At 39.4% G+C, this 14,834-nt stretch overlaps 6 non-coding genes across 6 annotated transcripts; all 6 read left to right on the top strand.

Moving 5' to 3' along the window:
• Positions 1-1,859: 1,859 nt before the first annotated feature.
• TRNAR-CCG (transfer RNA arginine (anticodon CCG)) lies at positions 1,860-1,932 on the top strand. Its single transcript has one exon. It is a non-coding gene; the product is annotated as a tRNA-Arg (tRNA).
• A 1,036-nt stretch (positions 1,933-2,968) lies between these two features.
• TRNAR-CCG (transfer RNA arginine (anticodon CCG)) lies at positions 2,969-3,041 on the top strand. Its single transcript has one exon. It is a non-coding gene; the product is annotated as a tRNA-Arg (tRNA).
• A 4,004-nt stretch (positions 3,042-7,045) lies between these two features.
• TRNAR-CCG (transfer RNA arginine (anticodon CCG)) lies at positions 7,046-7,118 on the top strand. The gene has a single exon. It is a non-coding gene; the product is annotated as a tRNA-Arg (tRNA).
• A 1,965-nt stretch (positions 7,119-9,083) lies between these two features.
• TRNAR-CCG (transfer RNA arginine (anticodon CCG)) lies at positions 9,084-9,156 on the top strand. The gene has a single exon. It is a non-coding gene; the product is annotated as a tRNA-Arg (tRNA).
• Positions 9,157-11,122: 1,966 nt separating this feature from the next.
• TRNAR-CCG (transfer RNA arginine (anticodon CCG)) lies at positions 11,123-11,195 on the top strand. The gene has a single exon. It is a non-coding gene; the product is annotated as a tRNA-Arg (tRNA).
• Positions 11,196-12,231: 1,036 nt separating this feature from the next.
• TRNAR-CCG (transfer RNA arginine (anticodon CCG)) lies at positions 12,232-12,304 on the top strand. Its single transcript has one exon. It is a non-coding gene; the product is annotated as a tRNA-Arg (tRNA).
• The last annotated feature ends 2,530 nt before the right edge of the window (positions 12,305-14,834 follow it).

Genomic DNA, 14,834 nt, shown 5'->3' on the forward strand with positions numbered 1-14,834 from the left:
ATTCACCTTGTCAATACTGATGTATTACCGCGACACTATGCAGTAAAGACACGTGAATCTTGTCCTGTCTTCATAGAGCTGCCTTGCAACTGTGACATATCACTTAATATTTTGCTTCTCAGGGAGTATAGCAGCAGAGAAACATATACTGCTCATTCAATTCCTTATGAGGGCCCCAGCATTTAAGATGTTACTCTTAAGTGAGCTCCCCTGTAGCCACCAATTGCTGAAAAGTGTCTTCCTCAGGTGCCATCTCAACTGTGAAGAGAATCCTCCTAAGCTAGCCTCCTTGCAGTGACATTGCACTGAGAATCATTTTCCTCAGTGAGAATCTCTGCAGTGAAAAAGTTTCTCTTAAGGGATTGTCTCTGTCGTGGAATGTTACAGGAAGTCCTCTTGGTTGGGTAGTGTCCCTGGATTGTAGATCATCCTTTTATAGAGCTGCACTGCACTCACATGTTACTGAACAGCACCTTCCTCTGCAAGAATACTAGCAGTAGAAAATATAGTCTTATGAGAATGAAGCCCGCTGTAAGAGCACCCGAAATAGCCCTACTGCCAGTGTCTCTGCAGAAAGTGGACACTGAGTTGAAACTACTTTCTTGAATTGATTGCACAGTTAAGTACCCTTGTTGCTCGGCACTGTTGCCATTATGGAATCGGAGCGATTGAGAAAGATAACGGTCCGTACTGTAGAATAGAATCCTGTTGTGCTCTTTTTAGTGACCATCGACACCAGTGTACCAGGAATACATAAACATGATAAAACAGGAAGAAAAGTGATGAATTCAAATGTAATGCATTTTATTTAGAAAAGTCCACAAAACCTGCACCATTCAAAACTTGCAGTGAGTGATTAATAAGAGGATCTGAAACTATGTCAAAGGAAATGAATAGGTAAGACATGAAAATCACAAAAAATCTGGTGCTCCAGATGGATATTGTGTCAAGTGTCATGCCCATGAGACTCTGTGACACATGTTTCGGAAAATATCTGGCTTCAACAGGTGAAGGATTACTTGAAAAGTCAAGCAAGTTAGCAAGGATGTTCCAACCTAGAAGAGGGCATTGCAGTGTGAGGGCATCATAGAAGTCATCATTAGAGACAATGAATACATTATCACGAAGTCAATGACCTCCTAGTTATTATCTTTACCAAGTGGGTGGCCGTGAGACAGTGATCACCACAGATAGGAAGTCAGAGATGTCAGGTGAAATGAAAATATGCCAGGCAAGAAATCTAGTTTGTAGAAATCATCAATTTTTGAGACAGAGTAAGAAAAATGCTGGAACTCTAGAATAGTGTCCATAATGGAAAAATCTTACAGCAATTCTTAAATTTTGTAAAGTGCGAATGCCAAGAATATAACACACAGTGCATCGAATTTACGCATTTGGCCAATCCAAAGCAGTTGCTAAGGATTGGTGTATGTCAGGACTATTTGTCCCTATTTTGAGTTCATCTTCATTTCCATCTGTAGAAAGTACCAGTACATACAAATTTTTTAGAAGACAAAACATCAGAAGCCAAACTAAAAGCTATTTCAGTGCATATAAATCAAAATACTATAAATAAGGATGGCGAGGAGTAGCAACCACCGCACTGTATACTCTCTTCAATCAAAAGTGTTCAATATGAATTGCGGAAGGGTTTGTGTTGCAGGAGTTGTTCCTTTCTTTACCTTCGCTCACTGTACCTTCATATGCAAGGTGTGTTTTCCAAACTCACAGACTTGCTCTACATGTTGACTTTGTTTTTTTTTCATGTTTTTGTTGTTTTTGCCATGGGGTGTTTATTCTGTGTTTGAATTGGTGTTCAGTTGGTCTATTATGGTCAGATCAGTGCTTTTCTATCGAGTGGCCCTGTGGCCTAATGGATAAGGCATCAGCCTCCGAAGCTGGGGATTGTGGGTTCAAGTCCCACCTGGGTCGTCAATTATTTTTAATTTTGATCTTAATTAAATATGAACGAATTTCAACATATATTAACATAAAGATGATTAAAAGGTCTCATCAATGAAAATCATCACACTCATTTCATTCACCTTGTCAATACTGATGTATTACCGCAACACTATGCAGTAAAGACACGTGAATCTTGTCCTGTCTTCATAGAGCTGCCTTGCAACTGTGACATATCACTTAATATTTTGCTTCTCAGGGAGTATAGCAGCAGAGAAACATATACTGCTCATTCAATTCCTTATGAGGGGCCCAGCATTTAAGATGTTACTCTTAAGTGAGCTCCCCTGTAGCCACCAATTGCTGAAAAGTGTCCGTGAGACAGTGATCACCACAGATAGGAAGTCAGAGATGTCAGGTGAAATGAAAATATGCCAGGCAAGAAATCTAGTTTGTAGAAATCATCAATTTTTGAGACAGAGTAAGAAAAATGCTGGAACTCTAGAATAGTGTCCATAATGGAAAAATCTTACAGCAATTCTTAAATTTTGTAAAGTGCGAATGCCAAGAATATAACACACAGTGCATCGAATTTACGCATTTGGCCAATCCAAAGCAGTTGCTAAGGATTGGTGCATGTCAGGACTATTTGTCCCTATTTTGAGTTCATCTTCATTTCCATCTGTAGAAAGTACCAGTATATACACATTTTTTAGAAGACAAAACATCAGAAGCCGAACTAAAAGCTATTTCAGTGCATATAAATCAAAATACTATAAATAAGGATGGCGAGGAGTAGCAACCACCGCACTGTATACTCTCTTCAATCAAAAGTGTTCAATATGAATTGCGGAAGGGTTTGTGTTGCAGGAGTTGTTCCTTTCTTTACCTTCGCTCACTGGACCTTCATATGCAAGGTGTGTTTTCCAAACTCACAGACTTGCTCTCCATGTTGACTTTGTTTTTTTTTCATGTTTTTGTTGTTTTTGCCATGGGGTGTTTATTCTGTGTTTGAATTGGTGTTCAGTTGGTCTATTATGGTCAGATCAGTGCTTTTCTATCAAGTGGCCCTGTGGCCTAATGGATAAGGCATCAACCTCCGAAGCTGGGGATTGTGGGTTCAAGTCCCACCTGGGTCGTCAATTATTTTTAATTTTGATCTTAATTAAATATGAACGAATTTCAACATATATTAACATAAAGATGATTAAAAGGTCTCATCAATGAAAATCATCACACTCATTTCATTCACCTTGTCAATACTGATGTATTACCGCGACACTATGCAGTAAAGACACGTGAATCTTGTCCTGTCTTCATAGAGCTGCCTTGCAACTGTGACATATCACTTAATATTTTGCTTCTCAGGGAGTATAGCAGCAGAGAAACATATACTGCTCATTCAATTCCTTATGAGGGCCCCAGCATTTAAGATGTTACTCTTAAGTGAGCTCCCCTGTAGCCACCAATTGCTGAAAAGTGTCTTCCTCAGGTGCCATCTCAACTGTGAAGAGAATCCTCCTAAACTAGCCTCCTTGCAGTGACATGGCACTGAGAATCATTTTCCTCAGTGAGAATCTCTGCAGTGAAAAAGTTTCTCTTAAGGGATTGTCTCTGTCGTGGAATGTTACAGGAAGTCCTCTTGGTTGGGTAGTGTCCCTGGATTGTAGATCATCCTTTTATAGAGCTGCACTGCACTCACATGTTACTGAACAGCACCTTCCTCTGCAAGAATACTAGCAGTAGAAAATATAGTCTTATGAGAATGAAGCCCGCTGTAAGAGCACCCGAAATAGCCCTACTGCCAGTGTCTCTGCAGAAAGTGGACACTGAGTTGAAACTACTTTCTTGAATTGATTGCACAGTTAAGTACCCTTGTTGCTCGGCACTGTTGCCATTATGGAATCGGAGCGATTGAGAAAGACAACGGTCCGTACTGTAGAATAGAATCCTGTTGTGCTCTTTTTAGTGACCAATCGACACCAGTGTACCAGGAATACATAAACATGATAAAACAGGAAGAAAAGTGATGAATTCAAATGTAATGCATTTTATTTAGAAAAGTCCACAAAACCTGCACCATTCAAAACTTGCAGTGAGTGATTAATAAGAGGATCTGAAACTATGTCAAAGGAAATGAATAGGTAAGACATGAAAATCACAAAAAATCTGGTGCTCAAGATGGATATTGTGTCAAGTGTCATGCCCATGAGACTCTGTGACACATGGTTCGGAAAATATCTGGCTTCAACAGGTGAAGGATTACTTGAAAAGTCAAGCAAGTTAGCAAGGATGTTCCAACCTAGAAGAGGGCATTGCAGTGTGAGGGCATCATAGAAGTCATCATTAGAGACAATGAATACATTATCACTAAGTCAATGACCTCCTAGTTATTATCTTTACCAAGTGGGTGGCCGTGAGACAGTGATCACCACAGATAGGAAGTCAGAGATGTCAGGTGAAATGAAAATATGCCAGGCAAGAAATCTAGTTTGTAGAAATCATCAATTTTTGAGACAGAGTAAGAAAAATGCTGGAACTCTAGAATAGTGTCCATAATGGAAAAATCTTACAGCAATTCTTAAATTTTGTAAAGTGCGAATGCCAAGAATATAACACACAGTGCATCGAATTTACGCATTTGGCCAATCCAAAGCAGTGGCTAAGGATTGGTGTATGTCAGGACTATTTGTCCCTATTTTGAGTTCATCTTCATTTCCATCTGTAGAAAGTACCAGTACATACACATTTTTTAGAAGACAAAACATCAGAAGCCAAACTAAAAGCTATTTCAGTGCATATAAATCAAAATACTATAAATAAGGATGGCGAGGAGTAGCAACCACCGCACTGTATACTCTCTTCAATCAAAAGTGTTCAATATGAATTGCGGAAGGGTTTGTGTTGCAGGAGTTGTTCCTTTCTTTACCTTCGCTCACTGGACCATCATATGCAAGGTGTGTTTTCCAAACTCACAGACTTGCTTTACATGTTGACTGTGTTTCTTTCATGTTTTTGTTGTTTTTGCCATGGGGTGTTTATTCTGTGTGTGAATTGGTGTTCAGATGGTGTATTATGGTCAGATCAGTGCTTTTCCAACAAGTGGCCCTGTGGTCTAATGGATAACGCATCAGCCTCCGAAGCTGGGGATTGTGGCTTCAAGTCCCACCTGGGTCGTCAATTATTTTTAATTTTGATCTTAATTAAATATGAACGAATTTCAATATATATTAACATAAAGATGATTAAAAGGTCTCATCAATGAAAATCATCACACTCATTTCATTCACCTTGTCAATACTGATGTATTACCGCGACACTATGCAGTAAAGACACGTGAATCTTGTCCTGTCTTCATAGAGCTGCCTTGCAACTGTGACATATCACTTAATATTTTGCTTCTCAGGGAGTATAGCAGCAGAGAAACATATACTGCTCATTCAATTCCTTATGAGGGCCCCAGCATTTAAGATGTTACTCTTAAGTGAGCTCCCCTGTAGCCACCAATTGCTGAAAAGTGTCTTCCTCAGGTGCCATCTCAACTGTGAAGAGAATCCTCCTAAGCTAGCCTCCTTGCAGTGACATTGCACTGAGAATCATTTTCCTCAGTGAGAATCTCTGCAGTGAAAAAGTTTCTCTTAAGGGATTGTCTCTGTCGTGGAATGTTACAGGAAGTCCTCTTGGTTGGGTAGTGTCCCTGGATTGTAGATCATCCTTTTATAGAGCTGCACTGCACTCACATGTTACTGAACAGCACCTTCCTCTGCAAGAATACTAGCAGTAGAAAATATAGTCTTATGAGAATGAAGCCCGCTGTAAGAGCACCCGAAATAGCCCTACTGCCAGTGTCTCTGCAGAAAGTGGACACTGAGTTGAAACTACTTTCTTGAATTGATTGCACAGTTAAGTACCCTTGTTGCTCGGCACTGTTGCCATTATGGAATCGGAGCGATTGAGAAAGATAACGGTCCGTACTGTAGAATAGAATCCTGTTGTGCTCTTTTTAGTGACCATCGACACCAGTGTACCAGGAATACATAAACATGATAAAACAGGAAGAAAAGTGATGAATTCAAATGTAATGCATTTTATTTAGAAAAGTCCACAAAACCTGCACCATTCAAAACTTGCAGTGAGTGATTAATAAGAGGATCTGAAACTATGTCAAAGGAAATGAATAGGTAAGACATGAAAATCACAAAAAATCTGGTGCTCAAGATGGATATTGTGTCAAGTGTCATGCCCATGAGACTCTGTGACACATGTTTCGGAAAATATCTGGCTTCAACAGGTGAAGGATTACTAGAAAAGTCAAGCAAGTTAGCAAGGATGTTCCAACCTAGAAGAGGGCATTGCAGTGTGAGGGCATCATAGAAGTCATCATTAGAGACAATGAATACATTATCACGAAGTCAATGACCTCCTAGTTATTATCTTTACCAAGTGGGTGGCCGTGAGACAGTGATCACCACAGATAGGAAGTCAGAGATGTCAGGTGAAATGAAAATATGCCAGGCAAGAAATCTAGTTTGTAGAAATCATCAATTTTTGAGACAGAGTAAGAAAAATGCTGGAACTCTAGAATAGTGTCCATAATGGAAAAATCTTACAGCAATTCTTAAATTTTGTAAAGTGCGAATGCCAAGAATATAACACACAGTGCATCGAATTTACGCATTTGGCCAATCCAAAGCAGTTGCTAAGGATTGGTGTATGTCAGGACTATTTGTCCCTATTTTGAGTTCATCTTCATTTCCATCTGTAGAAAGTACCAGTACATACAAATTTTTTAGAAGACAAAACATCAGAAGCCAAACTAAAAGCTATTTCAGTGCATATAAATCAAAATACTATAAATAAGGATGGCGAGGAGTAGCAACCACCGCACTGTATACTCTCTTCAATCAAAAGTGTTCAATATGAATTGCGGAAGGGTTTGTGTTGCAGGAGTTGTTCCTTTCTTTACCTTCGCTCACTGTACCTTCATATGCAAGGTGTGTTTTCCAAACTCACAGACTTGCTCTACATGTTGACTTTGTTTTTTTTTCATGTTTTTGTTGTTTTTGCCATGGGGTGTTTATTCTGTGTTTGAATTGGTGTTCAGTTGGTCTATTATGGTCAGATCAGTGCTTTTCTATAGAGTGGCCCTGTGGCCTAATGGATAAGGCATCAGCCTCCGAAGCTGGGGATTGTGGGTTCAAGTCCCACCTGGGTCGTCAATTATTTTTAATTTTGATCTTAATTAAATATGAACGAATTTCAACATATATTAACATAAAGATGATTAAAAGGTCTCATCAATGAAAATCATCACACTCATTTCATTCACCTTGTCAATACTGATGTATTACCGCGACACTATGCAGTAAAGACACGTGAATCTTGTCCTGTCTTCATAGAGCTGCCTTGCAACTGTGACATATCACTTAATATTTTGCTTCTCAGGGAGTATAGCAGCAGAGAAACATATACTGCTCATTCAATTCCTTATGAGGGCCCCAGCATTTAAGATGTTACTCTTAAGTGAGCTCCCCTGTAGCCACCAATTGCTGAAAAGTGTCTTCCTCAGGTGCCATCTCAACTGTGAAGAGAATCCTCCTAAACTAGCCTCCTTGCAGTGACATGGCACTGAGAATCATTTTCCTCAGTGAGAATCTCTGCAGTGAAAAAGTTTCTCTTAAGGGATTGTCTCTGTCGTGGAATGTTACAGGAAGTCCTCTTGGTTGGGTAGTGTCCCTGGATTGTAGATCATCCTTTTATAGAGCTGCACTGCACTCACATGTTACTGAACAGCACCTTCCTCTGCAAGAATACTAGCAGTAGAAAATATAGTCTTATGAGAATGAAGCCCGCTGTAAGAGCACCCGAAATAGCCCTACTGCCAGTGTCTCTGCAGAAAGTGGACACTGAGTTGAAACTACTTTCTTGAATTGATTGCACAGTTAAGTACCCTTGTTGCTCGGCACTGTTGCCATTATGGAATCGGAGCGATTGAGAAAGACAACGGTCCGTACTGTAGAATAGAATCCTGTTGTGCTCTTTTTAGTGACCAATCGACACCAGTGTACCAGGAATACATAAACATGATAAAACAGGAAGAAAAGTGATGAATTCAAATGTAATGCATTTTATTTAGAAAAGTCCACAAAACCTGCACCATTCAAAACTTGCAGTGAGTGATTAATAAGAGGATCTGAAACTATGTCAAAGGAAATGAATAGGTAAGACATGAAAATCACAAAAAATCTGGTGCTCAAGATGGATATTGTGTCAAGTGTCATGCCCATGAGACTCTGTGACACATGGTTCGGAAAATATCTGGCTTCAACAGGTGAAGGATTACTTGAAAAGTCAAGCAAGTTAGCAAGGATGTTCCAACCTAGAAGAGGGCATTGCAGTGTGAGGGCATCATAGAAGTCATCATTAGAGACAATGAATACATTATCACTAAGTCAATGACCTCCTAGTTATTATCTTTACCAAGTGGGTGGCCGTGAGACAGTGATCACCACAGATAGGAAGTCAGAGATGTCAGGTGAAATGAAAATATGCCAGGCAAGAAATCTAGTTTGTAGAAATCATCAATTTTTGAGACAGAGTAAGAAAAATGCTGGAACTCTAGAATAGTGTCCATAATGGAAAAATCTTACAGCAATTCTTAAATTTTGTAAAGTGCGAATGCCAAGAATATAACACACAGTGCATCGAATTTACGCATTTGGCCAATCCAAAGCAGTTGCTAAGGATTGGTGTATGTCAGGACTATTTGTCCCTATTTTGAGTTCATCTTCATTTCCATCTGTAGAAAGTACCAGTACATACACATTTTTTAGAAGACAAAACATCAGAAGCCAAACTAAAAGCTATTTCAGTGCATATAAATCAAAATACTATAAATAAGGATGGCGAGGAGTAGCAACCACCGCACTGTATACTCTCTTCAATCAAAAGTGTTCAATATGAATTGCGGAAGGGTTTGTGTTGCAGGAGTTGTTCCTTTCTTTACCTTCGCTCACTGGACCATCATATGCAAGGTGTGTTTTCCAAACTCACAGACTTGCTTTACATGTTGACTGTGTTTTTTTCATGTTTTTGTTGTTTTTGCCATGGGGTGTTTATTCTGTGTGTGAATTGGTGTTCAGATGGTGTATTATGGTCAGATCAGTGCTTTTCCAACAAGTGGCCCTGTGGTCTAATGGATAAGGCATCAGCCTCCGAAGCTGGGGATTGTGGGTTCAAGTCCCACCTGGGTCGTCAATTATTTTTAATTTTGATCTTAATTAAATATGAACGAATTTCAATATATATTAACATAAAGATGATTAAAAGGTCTCATCAATGAAAATCATCACACTCATTTCATTCACCTTGTCAATACTGATGTATTACCGCGACACTATGCAGTAAAGACACGTGAATCTTGTCCTGTCTTCATAGAGCTGCCTTGCAACTGTGACATATCACTTAATATTTTGCTTCTCAGGGAGTATAGCAGCAGAGAAACATATACTGCTCATTCAATTCCTTATGAGGGCCCCAGCATTTAAGATGTTACTCTTAAGTGAGCTCCCCTGTAGCCACCAATTGCTGAAAAGTGTCTTCCTCAGGTGCCATCTCAACTGTGAAGAGAATCCTCCTAAGCTAGCCTCCTTGCAGTGACATTGCACTGAGAATCATTTTCCTCAGTGAGAATCTCTGCAGTGAAAAAGTTTCTCTTAAGGGATTGTCTCTGTCGTGGAATGTTACAGGAAGTCCTCTTGGTTGGGTAGTGTCCCTGGATTGTAGATCATCCTTTTATAGAGCTGCACTGCACTCACATGTTACTGAACAGCACCTTCCTCTGCAAGAATACTAGCAGTAGAAAATATAGTCTTATGAGAATGAAGCCCGCTGTAAGAGCACCCGAAATAGCCCTACTGCCAGTGTCTCTGCAGAAAGTGGACACTGAGTTGAAACTACTTTCTTGAATTGATTGCACAGTTAAGTACCCTTGTTGCTCGGCACTGTTGCCATTATGGAATCGGAGCGATTGAGAAAGATAACGGTCCGTACTGTAGAATAGAATCCTGTTGTGCTCTTTTTAGTGACCATCGACACCAGTGTACCAGGAATACATAAACATGATAAAACAGGAAGAAAAGTGATGAATTCAAATGTAATGCATTTTATTTAGAAAAGTCCACAAAACCTGCACCATTCAAAACTTGCAGTGAGTGATTAATAAGAGGATCTGAAACTATGTCAAAGGAAATGAATAGGTAAGACATGAAAATCACAAAAAATCTGGTGCTCCAGATGGATATTGTGTCAAGTGTCATGCCCATGAGACTCTGTGACACATGTTTCGGAAAATATCTGGCTTCAACAGGTGAAGGATTACTTGAAAAGTCAAGCAAGTTAGCAAGGATGTTCCAACCTAGAAGAGGGCATTGCAGTGTGAGGGCATCATAGAAGTCATCATTAGAGACAATGAATACATTATCACGAAGTCAATGACCTCCTAGTTATTATCTTTACCAAGTGGGTGGCCGTGAGACAGTGATCACCACAGATAGGAAGTCAGAGATGTCAGGTGAAATGAAAATATGCCAGGCAAGAAATCTAGTTTGTAGAAATCATCAATTTTTGAGACAGAGTAAGAAAAATGCTGGAACTCTAGAATAGTGTCCATAATGGAAAAATCTTACAGCAATTCTTAAATTTTGTAAAGTGCGAATGCCAAGAATATAACACACAGTGCATCGAATTTACGCATTTGGCCAATCCAAAGCAGTTGCTAAGGATTGGTGTATGTCAGGACTATTTGTCCCTATTTTGAGTTCATCTTCATTTCCATCTGTAGAAAGTACCAGTACATACAAATTTTTTAGAAGACAAAACATCAGAAGCCAAACTAAAAGCTATTTCAGTGCATATAAATCAAAATACTATAAATAAGGATGGCGAGGAGTAGCAACCACCGCACTGTATACTCTCTTCAATCAAAAGTGTTCAATATGAATTGCGGAAGGGTTTGTGTTGCAGGAGTTGTTCCTTTCTTTACCTTCGCTCACTGTACCTTCATATGCAAGGTGTGTTTTCCAAACTCACAGACTTGCTCTACATGTTGACTTTGTTTTTTTTTCATGTTTTTGTTGTTTTTGCCATGGGGTGTTTATTCTGTGTTTGAATTGGTGTTCAGTTGGTCTATTATGGTCAGATCAGTGCTTTTCTATCGAGTGGCCCTGTGGCCTAATGGATAAGGCATCAGCCTCCGAAGCTGGGGATTGTGGGTTCAAGTCCCACCTGGGTCGTCAATTATTTTTAATTTTGATCTTAATTAAATATGAACGAATTTCAACATATATTAACATAAAGATGATTAAAAGGTCTCATCAATGAAAATCATCACACTCATTTCATTCACCTTGTCAATACTGATGTATTACCGCAACACTATGCAGTAAAGACACGTGAATCTTGTCCTGTCTTCATAGAGCTGCCTTGCAACTGTGACATATCACTTAATATTTTGCTTCTCAGGGAGTATAGCAGCAGAGAAACATATACTGCTCATTCAATTCCTTATGAGGGGCCCAGCATTTAAGATGTTACTCTTAAGTGAGCTCCCCTGTAGCCACCAATTGCTGAAAAGTGTCCGTGAGACAGTGATCACCACAGATAGGAAGTCAGAGATGTCAGGTGAAATGAAAATATGCCAGGCAAGAAATCTAGTTTGTAGAAATCATCAATTTTTGAGACAGAGTAAGAAAAATGCTGGAACTCTAGAATAGTGTCCATAATGGAAAAATCTTACAGCAATTCTTAAATTTTGTAAAGTGCGAATGCCAAGAATATAACACACAGTGCATCGAATTTACGCATTTGGCCAATCCAAAGCAGTTGCTAAGGATTGGTGCATGTCAGGACTATTTGTCCCTATTTTGAGTTCATCTTCATTTCCATCTGTAGAAAGTACCAGTATATACACATTTTTTAGAAGACAAAACATCAGAAGCCGAACTAAAAGCTATTTCAGTGCATATAAATCAAAATACTATAAATAAGGATGGCGAGGAGTAGCAACCACCGCACTGTATACTCTCTTCAATCAAAAGTGTTCAATATGAATTGCGGAAGGGTTTGTGTTGCAGGAGTTGTTCCTTTCTTTACCTTCGCTCACTGGACCTTCATATGCAAGGTGTGTTTTCCAAACTCACAGACTTGCTCTCCATGTTGACTTTGTTTTTTTTTCATGTTTTTGTTGTTTTTGCCATGGGGTGTTTATTCTGTGTTTGAATTGGTGTTCAGTTGGTCTATTATGGTCAGATCAGTGCTTTTCTATCAAGTGGCCCTGTGGCCTAATGGATAAGGCATCAACCTCCGAAGCTGGGGATTGTGGGTTCAAGTCCCACCTGGGTCGTCAATTATTTTTAATTTTGATCTTAATTAAATATGAACGAATTTCAACATATATTAACATAAAGATGATTAAAAGGTCTCATCAATGAAAATCATCACACTCATTTCATTCACCTTGTCAATACTGATGTATTACCGCGACACTATGCAGTAAAGACACGTGAATCTTGTCCTGTCTTCATAGAGCTGCCTTGCAACTGTGACATATCACTTAATATTTTGCTTCTCAGGGAGTATAGCAGCAGAGAAACATATACTGCTCATTCAATTCCTTATGAGGGGCCCAGCATTTAAGATGTTACTCTTAAGTGAGCTCCCCTGTAGCCACCAATTGCTGAAAAGTGTCTTCCTCAGGTGCCATCTCAACTGTGAAGAGAATCCTCCTAAACTAGCCTCCTTGCAGTGACATGGCACTGAGAATCATTTTCCTCAGTGAGAATCTCTGCAGTGAAAAAGTTTCTCTTAAGGGATTGTCTCTGTCGTGGAATGTTACAGGAAGTCCTCTTGGTTGGGTAGTGTCCCTGGATTGTAGATCATCCTTTTATAGAGCTGCACTGCACTCACATGTTACTGAACAGCACCTTCCTCTGCAAGAATACTAGCAGTAGAAAATATAGTCTTATGAGAATGAAGCCCGCTGTAAGAGCACCCGAAATAGCCCTACTGCCAGTGTCTCTGCAGAAAGTGGACACTGAGTTGAAACTACTTTCTTGAATTGATTGCACAGTTAAGTACCCTTGTTGCTCGGCACTGTTGCCATTATGGAATCGGAGCGATTGAGAAAGACAACGGTCCGTACTGTAGAATAGAATCCTGTTGTGCTCTTTTTAGTGACCAATCGACACCAGTGTACCAGGAATACATAAACATGATAAAACAGGAAGAAAAGTGATGAATTCAAATGTAATGCATTTTATTTAGAAAAGTCCACAAAACCTGCACCATTCAAAACTTGCAGTGAGTGATTAATAAGAGGATCTGAAACTATGTCAAAGGAAATGAATAGGTAAGACATGAAAATCACAAAAAATCTGGTGCTCAAGATGGATATTGTGTCAAGTGTCATGCCCATGAGACTCTGTGACACATGGTTCGGAAAATATCTGGCTTCAACAGGTGAAGGATTACTTGAAAAGTCAAGCAAGTTAGCAAGGATGTTCCAACCTAGAAGAGGGCATTGCAGTGTGAGGGCATCATAGAAGTCATCATTAGAGACAATGAATACATTATCACTAAGTCAATGACCTCCTAGTTATTATCTTTACCAAGTGGGTGGCCGTGAGACAGTGATCACCACAGATAGGAAGTCAGAGATGTCAGGTGAAATGAAAATATGCCAGGCAAGAAATCTAGTTTGTAGAAATCATCAATTTTTGAGACAGAGTAAGAAAAATGCTGGAACTCTAGAATAGTGTCCATAATGGAAAAATCTTACAGCAATTCTTAAATTTTGTAAAGTGCGAATGCCAAGAATATAACACACAGTGCATCGAATTTACGCATTTGGCCAATCCAAAGCAGTTGCTAAGGATTGGTGTATGTCAGGACTATTTGTCCCTATTTTGAGTTCATCTTCATTTCCATCTGTAGAAAGTACCAGTACATACACATTTTTTAGAAGACAAAACATCAGAAGCCAAACTAAAAGCTATTTCAGTGCATATAAATCAAAATACTATAAATAAGGATGGCGAGGAGTAGCAACCACCGCACTGTATACTCTCTTCAATCAAAAGTGTTCAATATGAATTGCGGAAGGGTTTGTGTTGCAGGAGTTGTTCCTTTCTTTACCTTCGCTCACTGGACCATCATATGCAAGGTGTGTTTTCCAAACTCACAGACTTGCTTTACATGTTGACTGTGTTTCTTTCATGTTTTTGTTGTTTTTGCCATGGGGTGTTTATTCTGTGTGTGAATTGGTGTTCAGATGGTGTATTATGGTCAGATCAGTGCTTTTCCAACAAGTGGCCCTGTGGTCTAATGGATAACGCATCAGCCTCCGAAGCTGGGGATTGTGGGTTCAAGTCCCACCTGGGTCGTCAATTATTTTTAATTTTGATCTTAATTAAATATGAACGAATTTCAATATATATTAACATAAAGATGATTAAAAGGTCTCATCAATGAAAATCATCACACTCATTTCATTCACCTTGTCAATACTGATGTATTACCGCGACACTATGCAGTAAAGACACGTGAATCTTGTCCTGTCTTCATAGAGCTGCCTTGCAACTGTGACATATCACTTAATATTTTGCTTCTCAGGGAGTATAGCAGCAGAGAAACATATACTGCTCATTCAATTCCTTATGAGGGCCCCAGCATTTAAGATGTTACTCTTAAGTGAGCTCCCCTGTAGCCACCAATTGCTGAAAAGTGTCTTCCTCAGGTGCCATCTCAACTGTGAAGAGAATCCTCCTAAGCTAGCCTCCTTGCAGTGACATTGCACTGAGAATCATTTTCCTCAGTGAGAATCTCTGCAGTGAAAAAGTTTCTCTTAAGGGATTGTCTCTGTCGTGGAATGTTAC

This window comes from Ambystoma mexicanum, chromosome 3q (assembly GCF_040938575.1).
Source record: "Ambystoma mexicanum isolate Mex_15411 chromosome 3q, UKY_AmexF1_1, whole genome shotgun sequence".
In the NCBI taxonomy this organism is placed as follows: Eukaryota; Metazoa; Chordata; class Amphibia; order Caudata; family Ambystomatidae; genus Ambystoma; species Ambystoma mexicanum.